General features: G+C 36.7%; 2 long non-coding RNA genes across 2 annotated transcripts; one reads left to right on the plus strand and one right to left on the minus strand.

The window, feature by feature from the left end:
• Nucleotides 1-267: 267 nt before the first annotated feature.
• LOC308192430 lies at nucleotides 268-22321 on the minus strand. The gene is made up of 5 exons (XR_013948810.1): nucleotides 22194-22321; nucleotides 17166-17263; nucleotides 11825-16439; nucleotides 2877-3858; nucleotides 268-789 (listed from the first exon to the last, which is right to left on the minus strand). It is a non-coding gene; the product is annotated as an uncharacterized lncRNA (long non-coding RNA).
• On the plus strand, nucleotides 11237-12769 carry LOC308192431. The gene is made up of 2 exons (XR_013948811.1): nucleotides 11237-11635; nucleotides 11773-12769. It is a non-coding gene; the product is annotated as an uncharacterized lncRNA (long non-coding RNA).
• Nucleotides 22322-22441: the final 120 nt, after the last annotated feature.

The raw sequence follows: 22441 nt of genomic DNA on the forward strand, positions 1-22441 counted from the left end.
AAAATGTGTAGCCTTTGCCTGGTAAAGCATCATTAACTATTGACTATGTGTAGCAATGCATCTGAAAGTTTATCATGCCTGTAAAGCATCAAAAGCCATAAAACAGTTTATAAATCAGACATTTGTGGTGCTAATAGGATTTTAAATAGCTGCACCAGTTTTTTTGAATGGGGAGCATCTATTTTCTGACTGGCAGTACCAGAGGTTTTATTGTGTTTTAAACAACAAAATGAATCTACTGCAGGACTTCCCTGCACTGTCTTTAGATTTATTTTTTTTTCCTAGCGCCTCTCAGATGTTATGGAAAAGAATACTTCAGTCTTTGTTGTGCTAGGGCTACCTGTGGTTGACATGACTTAACATCATGGCCTTCTTATCTTTGCTATATATTGTTACTGCACCGTTATGGCCTCATCTCAAGTACTGTGTGCAGGTTTGGGCACCACAGTATAAGAAGGACATAAAATTATTAAAGAGAGTGTCCAATGGAGGGCAACAAAGATGGTGAAGTGTCTAGAGGGCAAGATGTATGAGGAGCAGCTGAGGTCCCTTGGTTTGTTCAGCCCAGAGCAGAGCAGGCTGAGGGGAGGCCTCATGGCGGCCTGCAGCTCCCTCACGAGGGGAGCGGAGGGGCAGGCGCTGAGCTCTGCTCTCTGGGGACAGCGACAGGACCCGAGGGAACGGCATGGAGCTGGGACAGGGGAGGGTCAGGCTGGGGGTTAGGGAAAGGTTCTTCCCGAGAGGGTGGTCGGGCACTGGGACAGGCCCCCCAGGGCAGTGATCACAGCACTGAGCCTGCCGGAGCTCAAGAAGCATTTGGACAACGCTCTCAGAAACATGGTCTGATTTTGGGGTGTTTTTTTTGTGGAGCCAGGAGTTAGACTCAATGATCCTTGAGGGTCCTTTCCAACTCAGGATATTCTGTGATATAAAAACTTCTGAAATCCTGCTATTTTTTTTCACTTTTCTGACACTATTAACCACGCAAAATCTGGTTTTATTCCTATAAAATTGTATCTGGTGCAGGTGTCTGGGTGCTGGCAGCAGGTGGCTGTGGGATGGCCTCTCTGAGGAAAGGCTGGGGCTGCCCCATGCTGGAGACGACTGCTTCCAAATGGCTCCAATGGCCCCACTGCAGGGCATGGCTGGGCCCGGCTGCCAAGATGGTGGCAACTCTGGGGAATGTATTAAAGAAAGGGTAGAACACTGCACAGAATGAGTGAGGAAAGAAAGTGTGAGAAGCAGCCCTGTGAGCAACAAGGTGAGAGAAGGGGAGGATGTGTTCCAGGAGCAGGTACCTGTGAAGGAGCCCACGCTGGAGCAGGTTTATCCTGAAGGACTTCAGCCTATGTGAAGAACCCCAGATGGAGTAGGGAAAAAGAGTGAAGAGGAAGGAGTGGCGGCGATGAAACGACAAACTGATCACAACCCCAATTCGCCATCTTCCTGTGCGGCTTGGGGCGAGGGGAGGTAGAGGAGTCAAGTGTGAAGGATGGAAGTTGAGACTGGGAAAGGATGGAGGAAAGGCATTTTAATGATTGGTTTCTCGTTTCTTAGTACTCTAATTCATTTTAATTGGCAGTAAGTTAAATTATTTTTCCCCAAGTTGATTCTGTTTTGCTCGTGACAGTAACTGGTGAGCAATCTCCTTGTCTTTATCTCAACTCACAAGATTTCTCACCCCATTTTCTCCCCCTGTCCCATTGAGGAAGGGGATTGAGAGAGCAGCTGGGTGGGCAGCTGGCTAGCCCACAACAAAAAAGCTTTTCACAAAGAGTTTCTGAAGATATTTCATTTCAGGGGAAAAGAGAAATTCAACATCACAAGAGTATAGAATCCTTGAAAAGTATTTATGGTCTATTAATTACTATTGCAATGTTTTATTGCATATAAACATTGCTGCTGTACGAGACATCTACTACCGCATGAAATTTCATCAAATAGTGACACGTTGTACCAGCAGCAATCTAACTCAATACATCATTCTATATCCCAGACTATACTATGGCATAATATAATTATACATAACTTTATTTCTAATTTTCTTGATGATTTTGGGTAAATACTGGTTGAAGATAGGAAGCATTTGCAGTGCCTACATTAAGCACTTCAGTTTAGATCCCTAAACTGACAGCCTGATTATCCATCACTTTTCAGTGAATAGCAGAGTAGGAGCATTTTAGAGAATATAAAACTTCTGCTCTTACTCAATAACTGATTTTTTTTTTTTTTTTTTACATAAACTGTATTGACAGAAAGAGAGACCAGACTGATAAAACAGGTATTTAGTGCTACACAGCATGAGTACTCCATTTATGCTGAAGGAGGTAAGATAGATGCTGAATTGTTTTCACTATTAAAAAAAAAAAAAAAAAGTACCTAAACTTATTGTTCTTATAATCAGTATATTTTGAGCTCATGTTCTTTTGTTTGAAGAGCCATAGTGTTTTATTAAAGTAAATAAAGTAGACATTCAGTTCTAGAAAATAAGCATTTTCAATCAGTAGTAACATCTTCCCTTTTAAGTTTAAAATAAAATCTATCAAGATTTTGATATTATTGTGAATTACTGCTTATTGATGTACCATTTATTAGCGCCATGAGAAAACAGACAAATAAAATAACATAGCATTAAAAGTGTGGTTTTGAAAGGATAATTCCACTTCAGATAGGCATTCTTAAAAATGAAATAATAAGTACAATTTCATTTAAAAAAAAAAGAAAGAAAAAGAAAGAAAAATGAAATCCATATAACTTTCTGAAGTATGATTGAATTGATGATAAAAGGTTTAATGAAAATGTCACCATGAGGTTTTGTACGGATCATCAGTCAGGTTGATACCTCAGAGAAATAATTCAGTTATATTTAGAAATACAATATTTTTTTCCTGGATACTAATATTTGGAATGACCAATATTTTATTTTATTTTATTTTATTTTATTTTATTTTATTTTATTTTATTTTATTTTATTTTATTTTATTTTATTTTATTTTATTTTTTATTTTATTTTCCTTAGTATCCTGATGTTAAAAGAACATCAAGCTTTTTATGCTTGCTCTCAATTTATTTTTCTTTTCATTTGTTGATTGTCAGAATGTTAATTCTGTACAAATTTGTTTTTGCATATCCTTTCACCCTCTAAAAAAATGCTGTTTATCTTTCCATGCTTGTCAGGTTTGATAATAAACTAACTGGGAAAAAAACCAACCTACAGGCCTGCCTTTGTTTTACATATGTCTTTCTGTAAAACAACCAGATGCACTTAAGGATCTAAAATGCAGTGGCTTCTTGGAGATGCAAGAGCACAAATCAGAGCAACATACAGAAGTTGCACACAAAACAAATTTCTGTTTTTCAGTACAGCGTGACTGAAACAATGCAGCTGTTATTGATGTAGGCCACCAGGCCACCAAACATGAAAGAATATTCATTAGGTCCTGGGCTATTTATGAATCTCAAAAACTGTTTTTTCTGCTTGTAATCTCACTCATTTATTATTGTCATCTATCTGCAACAGAAAGTGCTTAATGTGTAAGAAACCATTCTGTAAACCTTCTGTTGTTTGTATTTTGTTGTTGTGGTGGTGGTTTTTCTGTTGTTTATTTTTTTTCCCCAAATCTTCAACTCATCTTTTTTTTTTCTTTTTTTTTTTTTTTTCTTCTTCCAGATTGTTCCTTAATTTTTAGAAAATATGGTGTGTGGAACAGGTCATAAAAATAATAATATTCTCACTTTCCTTATAACAATGAACTCTAAGTTGCTCTGTTTCTCTGGACATTATAGCATCTTCTTTCTGTATTGATTTTTCTCTTCTTCTCTTTGTCTACTTTTGTCCTCTTCCATTCTTGTCTTTTGCTGATATATAAAGGAAAATAGATATACAAAGGCAAATATAAGTCCCAAGAATGTGCACCCAAATGATTAGTAAAACATAACGCATTTAGATTCTGAATCATGTTCTTCATTGATCCTGCTCAAGTACTTACCAAGAACATCTTAGAAAGTCACAAATTATTATTACTCTTTTGAAGAAAAGCGTTCTTCAAGAATTCTGAAGAAAAGCATTCAAAGTTTGGAAACTTAGAAAATGGCATCAGCCTCCTTGAAAGATAGAAATATCTTCATCTCTCATATATTCATTATTAGTTTACTTTTTTGAGACAGACCTCTTCACTTCTCCAGGGTTACTCAAAGAAAGTGCACAGCTTTTGGTTCCAATATCAAGACACTTGATGGCAGAAACGTTTGGAGGAAATCAGGTAGACTAGAAGTTCATCAATGCAATGCCTGAAATGTGTCTACAGACATAGAGTACAAAAATGTAGACTAATCAGTTTAAACTTTAATCTGATGAATCCATTTAATCAAAAAATAAAAATTAAAAAAAAAAAAAAGTTGGATTAGGAAAAAATACATTACGTAAAAATATAGAAGGGATACTATTGAGAACAGTATTGAGAACAGAATTGAGAAAAGTTGTCATTGCACCCTCAGTTGCACATTAACTAAAATGTTAAAATCTTAACAGTTAATGAGACACGACACTTAGCTAAGCAGCAAAGCACATGTAAGAATGACTTTCAGTACATGGTCGCTGCTTTACTTTGCCTAGAAATTAAGAAAGGCTCTTAAAAATGAGTGAGTTATTTAAGTGAAAACCACACAAATTTCTCAATTATATTGTTTTGATAGCCCTTGGTGTTATACATAAGAACACAAAGACATTTCAATCCTTAAAACTCTCTGAGTTGAAAATGCATCTTATTTGCAAAGAATGGGTATTGGTCTCCTGAGTGTGGATAGGCAATACAGGCTGCAACCGCTGCTCATTCAGTAGCATTTTCATGCTGTCACATACATCCTCCTATCTCCACTTCGTGTGCTGTGCACACCTATTGGATGGGTCTGGAAGGTGTGAATAATTCCTGTCAGCTCCCCAGCTGTGCTTAGCTTTGTTCCAAATGGAAAGCTGGCACTCACAGCCTTTTTTTCTGCCCAATCCCTTGTTCAGTGTTTTGATTTTTCATTATGCTTTGCCGTCTGCCACGGGAATTTCAGGTAATATCTCATCTTGCAGCCTGCACAGCACTGAACATAAACAAAAGTTAAAAATGTAGATTACTTTGACATCCCCTCTGCTTCTGCAGGTGGAATGGTAGATTTTTATGCTGTGGTATAATCTTCTTTCAGGATAGGTCACCTGTGCTTCATGGGGTCCTGCTGTCTGTAGCAAAGACATGGTGTCAATCAACAGTCAGCACTGCTGCCTTTCAGCTAAATGCTCCCTGTGAGTGAGCTAAATACCAGTGGCAAATTGTCTGCACTTTGTAATGATTTTTTTTATTTTTTTTTTAATGCAGGATTTTCCTTAAATTAGTTACTGTTTTTGCCGTCATTCTCTTGTGCGTCGGGCAAGCAGTTGTAAATGTGTCAGAGTATATGATCTCACTGCCCAGGGTTGTATAAACTGTTGTGTCAAGGCACAGTTTGGCCTTTAAATGTATAAACACCTGAAATGCAATGTACATGAGAAAAAGGGCAACTGTAAGGGAAAGAGAGAGCAGATTCACTTTAAGGCAGTAATGACTGGCAGATCCTTAGAAACAAGTAATTCACCTATGCTCACTGCACTGTATAAATTGCTACCAGAAAATACTTGAATGAACTGACTAAGAAGGATGTGGAGCCTGGGAAGTCCAGGTAAGAAAGGGATTTTTGTAAGACTGATCTTTCTTTCCACATATAATTAAACAGAAGAGCCAAAATAAGGAAGAGTCTTGAAAAAAGGACACATAAAAAAGAAAACAGGGAGGTAGAATTAGTAGTAGCCCACCCCAAAAATTCAGATATCAGATGAAGTAAATATTTAGAGTTTGGATACTTATACAGACCTAGAACACTTTGTGTGAGCCTGTGAAGTCTGCAGAACATCATGCTCAGATTTCACATGCGATATACTTCACAAATATCTGATGTAGATTATACAGAGAGCTAGCTTCAACTCTTGCATGAACTCGCTCCAAAAGGTTGAACGATTAAATCCCTAAGAGGCTCTAGATTCTAACAGGTAGAAAGATACAGGAGAATATGAGTCTGAAAATGAAGCTTCCAGCTATTTCCATAGCCTGAAACAATTCTTGATTCAGTTCTGCTCTTCAACATGGATACAAGTTGAAGATAGTATTTATAATTTTAGACACATCCAGACAGCTTACAAAGGTTTTGATATTAATAACTTTTCACCTCAAACGTAAAAAGTGACTTACATGAAAATAGTCATCTAATGGTTATATCAAAGAAAAAAAAATGAAGCTCTTTTATCATGACATCAGTTACAGTAGAAGTAAAAAAAAAAAAAAGAAAAAGAAAAAGTAATAAGTTCTCTGTCCATGCTTCAGGGATAATTGTGCCCTCTCAGTGAGTTGTCTCCACATTTTTTTTTGTGGAGAAAACTACAAAAAAGCAACTAACTCCCTTGTATTTGCCCAAATTCACCTTTTTTTCCTGTGAAAATGGCTAAAGAAATAAACAAATCAACCAAACAATCAAACAAAAAGCAAAAACAGAACAACGTGGAAAAGGTTTTGTGTCAGATCAGTGGAGACAGCAACTCAGAGAATAAAGTTCCACTCTTTGCAGAAGAGAATAGAAAAATAGTCATTTAAAAGGAAAAAAAAAAAAGTAAGGATTAAGTGTTTAGATTAAATTAAGATTAGTGGTTTGTTTCATTGAGACCCATGAAATCTACACAGGTTTCCATTCATTTTAAGCCCCGTGATGATGCAATCTCATCTGAAACAAATTTTAGCTTTATACTTCGTTATATAATTAATAACTTCATAGATATGTTTCAAAACATATTGAATGAATGCAGTTATTATTAATATCAGAAAACTGTTAAATAGCTGTGCTTTTATTATGTAGTTTAGAAGACAGTATCTCACATCATATAGTGTGGCAAAATTAAAAGGAAATGAAGAGCTATAAAAATCATCAAAGCAGGACAGAATTGGTCAGGTTTCAGTGGAACTAATACACAGAAAAAGGATTAAAAGCAAAAAATTATAATTATAAACAAGAAAGCAGAGAATATTAACTTTGAGAGGAACACAGAAGACCTGACTCTTAAGAAGTGATGCAATAATCATTATCAAAAGCTTGAAAACATCAATAAAGACAATTAAAAAATATCTGTATGTAAGTAAAATCCTATAATTTTGGCATATATAACTGAAAATTCATTAAACTTCAAAAAGTGTATACTGAGTAAAACAGAGTACATCCACCACCACCATTTAGAATCATACTTACTGCTTTATCAGGGAGTCTTCAGGTAACCATTAGAAAGCATGGGTGGAAAAAAGGTGGTTACGATATAAGGAAGAAAAGGCAAAACGAACACTGACTGAAAGATGTGAGTCTGTTTTCTAATTTTATATCGTTTATTTTATTATTTGTTATTTATTATTTATTTTATTTTATTATTTTTTTATTTTAATAGTCTAATTTTCTATGTTTTATATTTCATATCATATGTAACAAAGCATTTAAACTGAGAGAAATTAGCAGGTCTTCATATATACTTAGCTTCTTTCACTGTCAACTTCAGGCAACACAGGAACAAGCACTGAGCATGAGACTTGGAGCAAGGAGGGGGCCACACTGGCTCCCTACAGAATTGCTGTACAATTTGGAACAGACCAGCTTCTCACTGTTGCAAAACCCACTGCTGCATGAATGTCAAAGACATTTTAATATCTCCTTTAAAAACTGCTGTCTTCTTGATAATAATATGAATATCTTCAGATAATAATGATAAATTATCTAGAAGACACTCAATTGAGAAAAAAATTACAAGGTGTCTTTTCTCTCTCCAGAGAAACGTGCCTTATGTACCTTAAACTAAAATGGAAGAGGCTGTGCCATTAAAATGCATATATATAACTTGTGAATGCAAAAGACATTCTGCATGGGAAGCTAGATAAAGGCCTAGTGCAAATGGTGAAGAGAAAGTTTAGTTTTGTTCTATTTGTCTTAACAGTTTTCTCACTTCAGTGAAGTTACAGTTTTGATATCTCCATTAAAATAGTTTCAAAATGAACTCTTATATGGGACTTCAATCTGCAATTGATATTGAGTTTCTGGAAAGCTACTGCTGTGTGCATGTCATATATGTCATGGGTAGAGACACTGCCTAATGAACTGAGGCAGTTACTAGCAGCCATACAAGAGTCCTAAAAAGAGGACTTCCTCTCCTATGAAGAGAGGCTGAGGGAGTTGGGATCATTCAGCATGGAGAAGAGAAGGGTCCAGGGAGACCTTATAGTAGCCTTCCCATACTTAATGAGTGCCTACAGTAAAGCTGGGGAGGGACTCTTTGTCAGGGGGTGTAGTGATAGGAAAACGGGTAATGGTTTTAAGCTAAAAGAGGGGAGATTTAGATTAGATATTAGGAAGAAATTCTTAACTATGAGGGTGGTGAGGCACTGGCACAGGTTGCCCAGAGAAGCTGTGGATGCCCCATCCCTGGAAGTGTTTAAGGCCAGGCAGGATGGGGCTTTGGGCAACCTGGTCTGGTGGGAGGTGTCCCTGCCCATGGCAGAGGGGATGGAATTAGATGACCTGTAAGGCCCCTTCCAACCCAAATCATTCTATGATTCTATTGCTGTTTGTACCCGTGATGCTAAACATTCTGGGAGATAATACTTGGTACTTATATTAATGGGATTTGATTTATTTATGTTATGAAATGACATGGGACAAGTATTTTGTCTACCTTTTGATTTATCTTACTCAAAATTAAGGTTTCAAAAGAGTTAACATTCTTGGCCATAAATACTCCCAAATATATTTATAAAGACACAGAAAGTAGCTTTTGTAGTTACTGTTTTGCCTTAATCTTTCTCTACTGTTTTACATCATTCTATATTTACAAAAAGATGTTTGTCAGCACTGGTTATTCAAAAGCATGGCTTGCACAAAAGAATTTTATTTTTTGTCACTACACATTATAATGCATTGCAAATGGTTACTCTAAGAATTAGCAATATTTTGTCAGCTGTCAACCAACCAGCAATGACATCTCCTAAGCCACCAGGGTAATGCCAAACTGACTGAAACAGGACCTACATCAGATATCTATTTCAGGCAAAGGGGATAAGATAAAGTTTTGAATCTCTGACAAGATATGAAACTTACTTTTTTTCTTATAGAGATGTTAATGACTTAGTCAATTTTAATTAAATTAATTTATTTATTGTGAGAGTATTAAAAGACAAAACGATACATTTGGGTCATGACTTAAGTCATACAAAGTTAGATTTATAAAAAAAAAATATGTGTCCGTCTCATCTGACTTTATTGTACAGCTCCAGAATATTCTGGACTAAAAATAGCCTTATCTGTTATGGTTTAAGGTACTAAATTTTTTTTTTTTTTTCTACTACTTGTTTTAGGAAGGGGTGCATGAACTGATTCATGCTACTCTTAAAGAGAGGAATTTCATCCAGATTTTAATTTCTTTATGTAAATGGTTAGCCTATCTTTAACAATCTCAATTATGGAGTTTTTGTAAGCTTTTTCATACTTATATCAATTTCATAAATTCAGATAAGATCAGTACACTTATCCACTTTACAAATTCACTCAAGTCTTCCATAAATATTCTAAGCAGATATTCCCAACCCTTAAATAAAATTATATGGCCCAAATTTTACTATCTGTAATACAGTAAGATAACACTCACCATTAATTTATTAAATAAGTAATTTAATCCTATTTCAGGAGGGAACCATCCTGAAGGAATATTCCCCATCAAAGCACTTAAAGCAGAAGTACCCAAATGAGACTGTAGCCAAATAAGCCACTTTTATCATCTACTCTTGATTTGGGTCTTCATTAGCATTTTCTTTCTTTAAACAGCAAAGTGACCATGGTTGGAAACTTTGATTACTGAATTTCTCTTCAGTGTTCTCTGTAATTTGATAAGGCGATTCTCAGATTAAAAATAGTGGCTCCATAGACCTGAATTGTCAGATATACACCTATTAAGATTTGACCAGCCTTTTCTTACTTGCCCAAGCTATTTTTTCTCATAGAATTACTCACTGCTCATCGATTTGATTTTTCTTTATGTCACTGACAAAAAAAAACCGTGCAGTTTCAAGGAGCTTGATTTTCTGGTGTGATAAAAAGGACTTTAGAATCTGCCGGCGCAAGAGTAACTTCTCTTCCTAGGACCAATTTTATTCAAAATGCAAAAAGAATAATATTTAGATTTTAATTCTTAGTTTCACTAAGGAAAGTAATTCAATTCAGTTATTTTTCATAGATTTTGTTAAAATAAGCATCAGACATTTTATGAAAAGCTAACAAGTAGTTCTGTAGATGTGATGCAAGATGTTGAAGGGAGGTATAGAAAGAGATGCAAAATCAATTACGGCACAAATATAGCTCAGGTGCTACTCTTTTTCCTTTAGCCAGTAGATTAAATCAATTCATGTTTGCAAGGTTAATTTTGTGTAGGAAAGATCCCCAAATGACTCTCTAACAAAGTCCCTAGGTGAATCACAGTGATTCTTTTCCCTCATCTCCCGCCTTATAGATTTCTGTGCAATTAAAAGCTAAACATTCTGAACTTAAATCAAAGCTGAATCAGTTACATAATAAACCTGCTATTACAGACTCAGTGGGCTCCAGGATCTGGTCCATGGTCTTTAAATAAACTCGTATCTTGTTTGCAGAATGACATATAGCAGGAAAAAAACATTAGAGTACTCAATTTGGACAAATACCTCAGTTGCTAAATCCAAGTGAAACAAAGGTAAAGTCATCACCTTTTTTATTCTTCTGACTGAATGAAATAAATCCAGCAAGAATGGAAAGAGAAAATTGTGTGTGAGTTGTTATTCAGTAGTGGTGATCACTGATTAGGGTGACTGACACATTACTATGTGTCCTCAGCCTTTTCTGCATTAGAATGCTTGAAAAATGATGCTATTTTCAAGCTGTTAGTAAAACAATGTGGAATTTTTCATGAAAAAGTTCTGATTTTTTTTTTCTAATCATTTTTTCCCAGACTGCTCTGGCTTTTAATATCGTGAATTTATTAACATATTTCTGATCTGGAGACCAATAACATATTGTGACAGGATGCCCTTTAAAAGGGAAGATATGAATTCATATGCTATTAATAGTCTCTGTAAAAACTGGCAGACAGCTGTGAAGAAAAAAACATACCTTAGCAATACGTAATTAGCAAAATATTGGAAATCTGGGTTTGTAACTCAGTTGATTTACTAGGCATAGATGTGTAGAGAAATCTGCATTAGGAAGAGGAGAATCTTACTGATTTTCAGATAAAATCAAGAGTGATACATTAAAATATTCACAGGTGTCAGATATCTAAGCCAAGGCAAAAATACAGATAACCCCTAGTTAGCAGATTAATAAGGACATTCTAGAGATATTCAATAAGGAGCAGTACTATTGAGCTTGCCCCTTGAAGCCAGGAAAGTGATCAGAGAAATCCCATACTACAATGAGGACAGGAGGCTGAGATCTGATGCTTTTCTGAGCTTTTATCCTCTTGTGTTTTCATAGGATCATCCCTTCATGTTGGAAGGGATATCAGGTCATCTACTCCAGCCCCCATTCCCTCACTCCTATCCTGTTCTAAGTTTTTAATTAAGGACTTAACTTTTTGCTTGCCTCAAATTTTGTGGGGGTTTTGTTTGTTCATTTGGTTTTTTTGTTTTGTTTTTCTTTAAGCGGCTGTACTATACAAGGGATCTCAGCTATTTCCAGAAAGTAGAAGGCTCACCAGTTCTTCAAATAAGACTTCTGGCAAAGGTGTCTGCAATCCACAGCTCAATCCAGCCTTGAGTAAATCCAAGACTTCAGGAAAAGGCTCCTGGAATCCACAGCTTAATGCAGCCTTGAGTAAATCCAAATAAGACTTCAGGCAAAGGCCTCTGGAATCCACAACTCAACCCAGCCTTGAGAAAACACATTAGTTATGGTTTAGTTATGTTTAGGGCACAGAGTGCAGTTTCTGCCCATGTTGGGAAACACCAGCTTACCCAATGTTATATACCCTTTTATCTACTGCTGGTGCAGACAATATGCACCCTATATTCACAGTATCATCTCTTTGTTAATATTTATTTTCAACAAAAACTATGGAATCTCTTCTGTATAGTGCAACTCTGTTCCTTGAGGAAAGATGGCAACCAAGAGTGGTCTATGAGAATATGTTATGATTACTCTTACTTCCCTGGATTTCAGAAATGTATGATTACATCAAAGCATTTTTCCAAAGCTCATCTATTTTTGTTTTTCATCTTTTTTTTATTGATGATGGATATTTGTAATGATTATTCCCTGTTGTTTCCTATTTGTGGACTGTTCCCTATCTGTGGAGGATTATACCTTCATGTTCTCATTTTGTAATTCAAGCCTGATTTTATGCAACCGCTAATGCTGACTCTCAGCCCTTCATTCAGAGATGTGAAGATTGTGACGCATTGTTCCTGAAGTGACTATGCACAGGATAAAAACACTCCCCTTTCATCAGCTTTAGATTTGCAACTCTCAGTATCTCAGACCCTATTTCTTGTGTTATAAAAGCCCAGCTCACACAGTGCATAGTTCACCTTCTGTGATTTGATCACTTTATATATCCATATGCCCCATTCTTTTATTATTCAATTTTATAAAACCAGACAGTGAAATCCTGACCTGATTGAACTTGGTGGGATGTTTGACATTGCCTTCAACAGAAATATAATTTCACCTAAAATCTTTGCAGCCTTTGAATAAATAGAATTTTTGTTGTTGTTGTTGCTGTTTTTTGTTTTGTTTGTTTGTTTTGTTTCATTTTGTTTTGTTTGGGTGGTGGGGTGGAAAATACAGAGACATGGGGTGATGATGTTTACATTTTCTTTGGATGTATCTCTTCCATTTGTAAGATGTATCAGTCAATAGGGTCAGAGTGGATATCCAGATGAAGTAATCAGAATTTGACAGTGTGGGAACATGTAGGATGAAATCTGCATAAGCATTTATTTTATCAGTGCATGTAAAGACCTGGACTTAAGAGACCATATCAAATCATTTGCCTTGCCAGTGATAAGCATAAATTAGTTACAAAGCCAATGTTATTCTGGTCTCTATTAAACAAAAGCCAGGCCTGGTTAATCAAAGCTTTAAATGAAACAGAGATGAAACAAAATGATCCAAAAATTCAATTTTAGCTTGAAATGAATGACATTTCCATTCCCTATCCATTCTTTTTTGTCCCATTACTAATGGCTCACTTTCTTCCCTTCCAGTGAGTGTGGACACAAAGAATGGGAGCCTCTTTGATGCTGGATTGCTGTTAGAGATCATTCTAATATCCTTTTCAGTATCCTTTGCGCAAGTCTAATGGGAGTCAGCAGTGTCAGCTGCATGCTCAGCATCTGAGCCTTTGCCGGTGCAACCATGTTCTGGTGCCATATTCTAAAGAGTCTTGCTGAACCATGCTAACAGGAGGACCATTACTGCATTGCCCTTTTGCTGATGAAGAGTTGCTGCTCAGCCAGTCCTATGACTGATCACCTTTTTCCACTCTCTTTTGCAATTTCCACCTTCACTTTGTAAGCCTGCCCTGGAACACCTGAAATGTTCCTGAGCTTGGATAACAGTGCTCCGTTGTTGATTTGACAAACAGAAGATGCATATGGTGGTAGGAAAAAAGGCATCAGAACTGACACTCAGAATGAGTACAGAGAAATTTCTAAAAGCATTTCTTCCCTCAATTCCCCAAACACAGTCTGGGGTGTTACATCTTGACTGAACTAGATTAAGCCATGAGAAGCATTCAGCATGAGGTAAGCAAGATGCCCACATCTCCCTGAGCTGAGCAGGTCAGAAAATATTCCTTCATCTATTGTATTAAATAACATTTCTCTGTAGCTCTGCCATTCTTTCTACACTCTCACCCTGCTCTGCTCCATTCCACTCATGTTACTTTTGACAGTTATAATCAAATTTTAAACCACAGACATAGGTATATAAAAGCACCTCACCAGCATTATTAAACTCGTCTTCGTACAATCCCTATGAAATATGAAGTTTCCCCTATGTTATATAAAGCAATGGAAGTTCACAGATTTAAAAAAAAAAAAAGACGAGGTTAAAAAATATCTTCACAAAGCATCACAAAAAATTCTTCCCCAAAATTTTTTCACAAATCATCCTCCCATTGTGCCTTGGAAAGTCCAGGAAGCCTTAAAGAGTCAACAGGGTCTCTCCTCCTTGCTCAGACCTGGTACCAGCAAGACTTTCTGCTCTACCTTCAAGAAGTGACAACAAGGAAAAAATGACTCCTGAAAAAGTCCCTCTTCAAGCTTTCTGCAATCATGTAAAAATATAAATGATCCTGTTTTACAGAAGAGAAGTCATACACACAAGATTTCCAGTGTCTTTTGAAGGTCACGCAGCAAACTAATGAATACCATCCAGGTTTCTACACTCATCCACTTTTGGCAATGGGCTGTCAGATAATGAATCCTTTCATGCTATTAGTAACTGCTCAGATGCCAATATGAGAGACATATTTTAGGACAGAAAATCAAGCAATTATTTTTCAGTGCAATGTAATCTCCCAGATTTCTTTGACAGTAAAATGCCATTAAGGATGCAATAAAAATAGAAAACTGTTTATCAGAAAGATCTGTTAGGGTTCTTTTTTGGACAACTAGAATATCAAACTGATTAACTAGTTTTCTCTTAACAATTTATAAATTAAATATTTGCTGCCAGAAGCTAAAGGAAAAAAAAATCAAATTTTGAATTACTCTTTAAATGTTTAGTATAGGATCCTAAACTGTGATATAAGCTCTCTATTCAGTGAATGGGAAAAGAAAGTTACCTCGAGACAGAAGATGGTCTGAATGAAAACGAACAACCACTAGCCAGAAAGGATTACTGAAGTTTTAGATAAGTCTAATAACAAAGTTATTTTCCTGCATTCAAGTGTAAGCTCATGCTAAAATAAGCCTCTCATGCCTACAAATTCTTTTTAAAAAATAAAAAATCACAATAATAAAAAAGAAGTAAAAAAGAGGGATCAACTCTAACACAGTTACTTAGACTGTACATACTTACAAATTTTGAAGGATGTTGGAAACTGATAATCTTTTATATACAAAAAATGAAACACTACAATTTCCCATCTCTTTTATCATCAGGCTTTAGCAGATGCTGGTTGCTTCTCTTGAAACTATTTCACTGGCCACTGACTTAAAAAGACACCATATAAGATAGTAAAATAGTAGAAATAAGGACTGGGTTTTGGGATTGCTTGTTTCTCATATGCTGTCCAAACTGTTTGGACAGAAAGTCATAATTTACTCTTAAAGCAAGACCAACTTAATGCCTCACTTGGACGTGAATCACAGTTCTGTCTATGCATGTGTGCAATGGCCGGGGGGAGGGGGTCTGGTGGCAGCTCAGAGATTGATGACCTGATGGGCTGTGGTGGAGAGCCCCTTCTCTACTGGTATGGAGCAAGGAGAGATGCAGGATCTAGGTACTTGGCCCCTGAGTCCTGCCAGCAAAGCTGATACTGCAAGTGACCAGAAACAGACCTTCAGGTGGCTAATTAGTGTTTAGCAGTTTGGTTTGACCATTGAAGTAGAAGTATTTATTTTTGTAGGTGCCTTCAGTGTCCAGTAGCAACTTAAAAAAATATATTTTCAGCATCAGTTTTGGAGTCTAACTCCAAACCAATCCAACTGAAATTCTGTTTTGGTCCCTTGTGTATATTACTGCTTTCTCCCTTTATTTACCTCCATGATTTCTCAGAAAAATCCTTGCTGTGCCTCTGCATTTTGGGAAGACACAGTATTAGTCACAGCTTGTAATCACTGTAAGGGCTTGTATCAAAGCCCTGCAATTAGTTAAAGGTCTTTTTATTGATTTCAGTAAAATAAATTCAATTACTTATCCTTCAGTGATTTTTTTTAATCACAATTCAGCCTTTTTCCCTAAAGGTTTCCCAATTAACATTGCTTGTAAAATTGAGATGCTGCCTTTACAGCATGCAACAAACCAATGCTTTTCCACTACCTACAGCACTTGAGCAAATTCTGTAAATGATATGTTTCCCCCCTGTTAAACTCAGGATTCAGGCATTAACACTTTTCAGCACCTAACTTTTAGCTACCTGACCCTCCTGGAGTGCAAGTATGTTGGCATGTTTGGCTTGGAAGGAGACGTGCGTGCTTTAAGCTTCTTGTTGGGGTCCTTGGATGAAAAGAGGTGGTTTATGGTGAGCCTTGAGGAGTTGCTGAGTGCCACATTCTTTGCTCAGGATGGCAGCTGGACGTCTTCACTCCTAACTGCAGATCCTGTCCTGGAGAGCTTTCTGTCAAAAGTAGGTGGTAATGATACTAGGGAGATGGAGCAGGAAAAAAGGATCCTCAGTCCTTTCCCTAGGATACATTTCATATTAGCAGTGAATGAAAAACAAGAAATAGTAACAACCACAGAAGCTTGACCTGTGTGCAAGGCTCACCCTTACTTATTAAAGGCTCTAGGTGTCCAAAGGCTCACCCTTACTTATTAAAGAGCTCTAACCACTAGGTCACTGATTCATATTCCTGCTTGATCTTCCTCTAAATCCCAAGTATGCTTTGAGTTAGGCTCTTAGAAGTCTAAGACATGCTTAGTAACATAATAGATATCTGAAGTGCTCAAAATGTTAGTTGTTTTGACCCATATCCCAGTGGTGTTAATAGTTATTCAGAAACCACTGTAAGTGGCTGCAGCAATTTGTTCTTTTGATGTATACCTACTAAGTATAGCCCTTATCTTTGACCTTGGCATCAATGAGGGCTCAACAGCTCCCAGAGGTTTTCCTGCATGTTAGCTTGTTTTAAATTACCACTGCAATGACCTCTTTTTTTCAGTAATGAAGTATATTTGCTTCATGCCATAATGTCAGTGGATATTTTACATTGTATTCTTCATCAGTTACAACCAGCTCTTGTTAATTCTACTGTACATTAGAACCATTTATTTATTTATTTATTTATTTATTTTTCTAGAGACCACAAAAATTTGTGTTCAACAATGTCATCACAACAAGAGTCATAGCTCAAGTTTCTATTACGCACTCTAGATCATGGTCCCAGCTGCCTTCTTCTCCCATGTAAGTAGTGCACCAGTAGTTGAATGGTTGTAACTTGCATGGGACACAGCACTGCTGCAGGATCTGAAATGGGAGATGATACACTTTTATTTCTCTTTCTTAAAGCATTATATAGAATGCTACAATTTTTGCAACTGATAAAGTTTTTGCTGACTACTTGAAAACTGATTTTTTTAATGTCAGGAAGATTCTGCTATTTGAAAACTGTATATAAGTGTGTAATATATACGTATGTGCATGTATGTACATATATTTATATGTATATATAATATGTAAATCTATTTGTAATATATTTGCCTATATTCTGCAGAAAGCAGATACCTTGCACAGAAAATGTATTTTTCTTGGCTATATTCTGAGTTAAATCAGTTACTACATAAAAATAATAATCAGACCTGCTGTGTATATTATGCTCACATTTTACAATGAGGAGTTGAATATGTCTAGACCACAAGTTCTGTTAAATTTTGTTTTCATTGTTTTGTTCTTAAAACCATATTTTACTTTCTTTGCTTTAACACAGTAATCTATAATGTTGTAACAAAGAAGCATTTATCATCCTTCCAATATGAAATTTTACTGTTTGTAATACTTAAAATTACAGAGAATTCCTAAAGGTATTTCCCATAAGTTTATAGACTAAGCCACCCTTCAGAAAACACAATTAAAATAAATTGTATCTGTTTATATGTATTCTCTTTGGGGGAGTTTTAGTACAAATCAACTTAGTAAGGCTTTTTGAAGTCTGAAAACAGAACAGAATAATGATATTCTCTGTAAAGAGATGCTCTCTCATACTATGACATTATAACAGACAAAGAAGGTAAATTTTCTATCTGATAGTCAGTAGTCAGTCATGGCTATCTCTTACTATTATTACATGTTTGTTCATTGTTTTCCAGCATTTTAAAATGACATATTTCCAGATTTTTTTTTATTTTTTTTTTTTGTGGGTGAGAGGTGGGATTTGGGCTTTTTACTACTAGATCCATGTTTCCCACACTATTAGGTCTAAAGAAATAACCATGTTAATGGATCTGAATTGATAGTTTCCTGATTATAAATAAATAAATAAATAAATCCCCCCCCCCCCCAGGCTCTATATTATCTTTGAAAAAAAACCATGTTACAACTTGATTTATGATGTTACACATTGCCTTCTGAATGCTAATCTAGTCTGTCTTCAATGTCTTTTCAGATAGTTTTGAGAACATGCATTTAAACTCTTTCATGACCTGAACCTGAAACAACATTTGAAGCAAAAATTCAAGTTGGAAAGACCCCGACAGGAAGAAGCAAACTGGGGAGTTCTGTTTCATCAAAATGTTTTCTATCTTGCGGAGCAAAAATTCTCAGACTATATCTTGGTCTAGGTTTCCACAGAATGTGTCTTCCACTTTTCTGTCCAAAAAAATAATAATTAAAAAAAAAATGTTGTGTTGCAGATGACACCTGAGCAGAGGTGAAAACAGGCTCTGGGTTTGAGGAAAAGGGAGACAAGAAATGGGGTGAGACAATGATCTTCAGTCTATAGCCCAGCACAACAGCCACACCTGGTCAGAGCCATAAATACATGGCTGCAGACCCACTGAAGAAAGAGAATGAGACAGCAGGACAAGGCTGGACAGCTTTACATCCAGGAATTTAAGACAGCATCTGAAGGACAGCGACTTCAATTCTGAACACCTTTCAAAAACTCATTGTGAACATGGAGGAAGAAGGCAGTTTGGGAGACAGTAATCATAACATCAGGAAGTGTTTCATTCCCAGGGGAAAATAAAAACATCCCAAATAGATTAAGTCTAAAAGCTACTGAAATCAACCTAACTTCAATTCTCAAAGAAATATCAAAGAAAAGAAAAGAAAAAAAAAAAAAACTCTACTTACCACCTAGAAGATACCAAAAAGATAAACAATAGTCAGTATGGGTTTGTAAAAAAGAAATCATGTTGAACCCCAATTCAATTTCTATGACATGACAAAAAATCTTGTGGTTTGGTGAAAGCATATATCTCCAGTTTAATAAGACTATTGACCCTGTGTAACAGGACATTCACTTGACTTCCTCCAGAAGTACACCACAAAATGGATAGACAATTGGAGAAAATTTTCAAGAGGTTAAAAATTAAAGGATGAGTTAAATGGTATAGGAAATTTTTATGGGTTCCATAATCTTAAATATTTTAATTAGGGACCTGAACAAAAGATTATTTATTAAATGTGCAAGAGATACCATCTGGGAAGGGGCTGTAAGGTTACTGGAGGAGGAAGATGAGAATGAAACATTATCTTGAGTAATGGGAGAAACCATCAGAAAAACAAATGATAAAGTCTTATGTCTCTGTGTCCATAAGAAACAGAGACAATCATATGCACAAAATCAGTTAAACAGCAATCAACCTCAAGTAATATGAATGTAAAACAGAATGTGGGTAATGGTTGTTTACAGACTAGTCATAATTAAATAGTTCTACCAAAAGCCCTCATACTGAAAGATAAAAAGTTGAGTTGTTTGAAGTGAATCACAGGAAGTAAGCATTCTGCTCTACTCAGCACTGCTATGGCCTCCCCGGGAGGTCGTATGTTTCCAGTGGTGAACGTTACACTTCAGAAAGACGAGCCCATAGGAATTAGAGATGCAGTAAGTTTGGTCTATGAGGAAACATAAAAATGTGATTTGATTAGTCAAGAGAAAAGAAACCTATGCGGGAACATGATGAAAAGCTTAAAAAGCTGGTGGGGGAAGAAAAAAAAAAAAAAGGAATAAACTTTTCTCATCTCTACTGTGAATGAGTCAAGTAGTATTGGCTAGACTTGCAGCAATGCGGGTTTACATTAGGCAGCCAGAAAAGCTTCTAATGAGAGGGGCAGTTAAGTAGCTGAGGAAATTGCTCAGGGATTATGTGGAACTTCTTCCTCTGCAAGTTTTTCAGAACTCACTGGGGATCTGTCAGGAATGGTTTTACAGCTTTAAACAAGGGAGGAAAAAATGAGGTGGACTTTCTGATCCCTAACTTATTTTCTGTGATTCTGAGCAAAACTATATTTAAAGAAAAGAGTGCACAGGTTAATACCAGTAGGGTACATTGTATAACTAGTGTCATTATAGGAGATACTCATTTCCGACATTGCTCTTCCACTAAGATTTGGTCACTTTACAAGTATGCTATTTATAGTTTCAAATCCAGCACTTATTCCTGGATCTCAAGCACACGTTCCCTGCAGCTCAGTTCTGAGTCTACTCAGACCAGCTTGTGGTACTGAAAGCCTGATAGCATTTCTCTTGCAGTACAGCATAGTGCTTGTACAGGGTAACCAATGAATCATACTGCCATTCAAAATGTTCTCAAAAAAAAAAAAGAAGACTTTTACTCAAATTAAATATCTTTGAGGTCTAAAGCAATATTGCTCTGTTCCTGTCAGTCCCATTCTAGTTTGTTCCTGTGCTGGGCTAAGGCCATCAGTGATTCCTCAGCTTTGACATCATGTTTTGTTTTATTTACTGGAATTACATGTAGGCTGGAATGAACTTTAAGTTCTGCTTGCCTAATGGATCATAAAGAAGTATGGTCACTCAGCTGAAAACATACTGTTTCCATGTCTTAATAGCACACAGACAACTACTGCTTTTGAATTCTGCTTTTTGTACCTGTAATGTATTTGTTCTGATGGCAATTTCATTACAGAAACAAAGAGCTTTGTGCTTTTTCTTTGCTTTTCTTTCAAATTAAGAAGAATAATGTTCCACATTTGTTCAAAACCTTTAGACTATTATTCACTGACATAACTTGACTTGTGTACTTGTGTTTCATTCTGCAGGAAATGGCATAATCCAAGCCAATGAAGTTTTCCTACTCGCGTTTTATTCAAAAGAACGATGCAGCTTTAGTAGTTTTAAAAAAAATAATAAAATTTAAAAAATAAAAATAAAAATGCCTGTATTGCTCTTAGCTACAGGAAGTGCATAATGGAAGATTGCTTAACTATCCTATATACTAGGATTTTTATGTTCTTAATGGCCCCAGCAAATTGCCTAGTGCTGCATCTTGTCTCCGTCAGGAATTAGTACAGGTGAATTGGGAAGACGCATAAGAAACAGTACACACAGAATCATCCCTCCCTAGCGTACTTTCTTCTGTTATTAATTTTATGAGTTATTGTTATATTTAGAAAGGCATATTTTTAAAATTGGTTGTCAAATACATCCCTTAAAGGAAAATACTGTAATTGTTAATGTGGAGCAGGAATAAATAAATAAATAAATTTCCCCCATGAAAACACTCATCTTTTACATTACTCATTACTGGAATGGAGAGAAATACCACCTACATCAAAGCCGTACCCTCCAATATGAGAATAGACGAAGCAAAAGTTTCTTTTTGTTCTTTAGCAGAAGCAGGAGTGTCCAAAACCTAGCCCTCTGGCTGAATCCCGAGGAGCAAAGTATTTAATCGTGCTGCTGGCTAGCTAAGCACCTCTCAGAGGACAGCCATCTGCCCTTTCTAGAGGAGGACAGAGCAAGGAGGTTCAGAAGGGCTAGGGCAGCACCCCAGCACCCTTCCAGCCTTCATGGGTTACTGTGGGGCTGGGAGCGGGGCTGCCAGGGGGGCTGCCTTGGAAAGATGGGAGAACAGGCGAGGAAGGTCTGTGCAGGCAAAGGCAAAGACAAGGACTGTTCTGAAAAAGGCGTGAGCCTCCACCATTCCTGCTTCTTAAGCCTACTCATGTTAGCTCCTGTCTGGACCTTTTGCCCCATCTATGTTCTCATATCCCTCCTCCTCCTGTTAGCTTGAGCTGTATCCCACTGCAGCCTTCACAGCATGCAGCAGCCCACCTTCACCCTGCCCCAGGAACAGGAGCGGCTCCCTGGGCAGAGGACAGAAATACTGACATCTCCTGGATGCTCGCAGCCAGCAGGTGGCACAGACTTTCTGTGGTGCCCCAACGGACGTGCCCACTCTGATAGATTTTTCCCCATCATGCACATACTGACCTTCCTCAGAGCAGGGAATTTATATTGGAAGCACTGCAGGCACCTGACAAAAGGTCACAGAAATTGTATTTCCACAGTCATACTGCCTGGAAATATGAAATGTTAAGATTAAGACAATTTGGCTTCACTTTTATCAAGTCAAAGTGGGCAGGGAAAAGGGCAGGCAGAGAAGACTGGATGATTTCAGCAGGATTAATCCCAGGTGTGAGTTCTGTTATAAAAGGAAGCTGAAAGTCCTAAAGTACCAA

This window comes from Anser brachyrhynchus (assembly GCF_964034855.1).
Source record: "Anser brachyrhynchus genome assembly, chromosome: 3".
NCBI lineage: Eukaryota > Metazoa > Chordata > Aves > Anseriformes > Anatidae > Anser > Anser brachyrhynchus.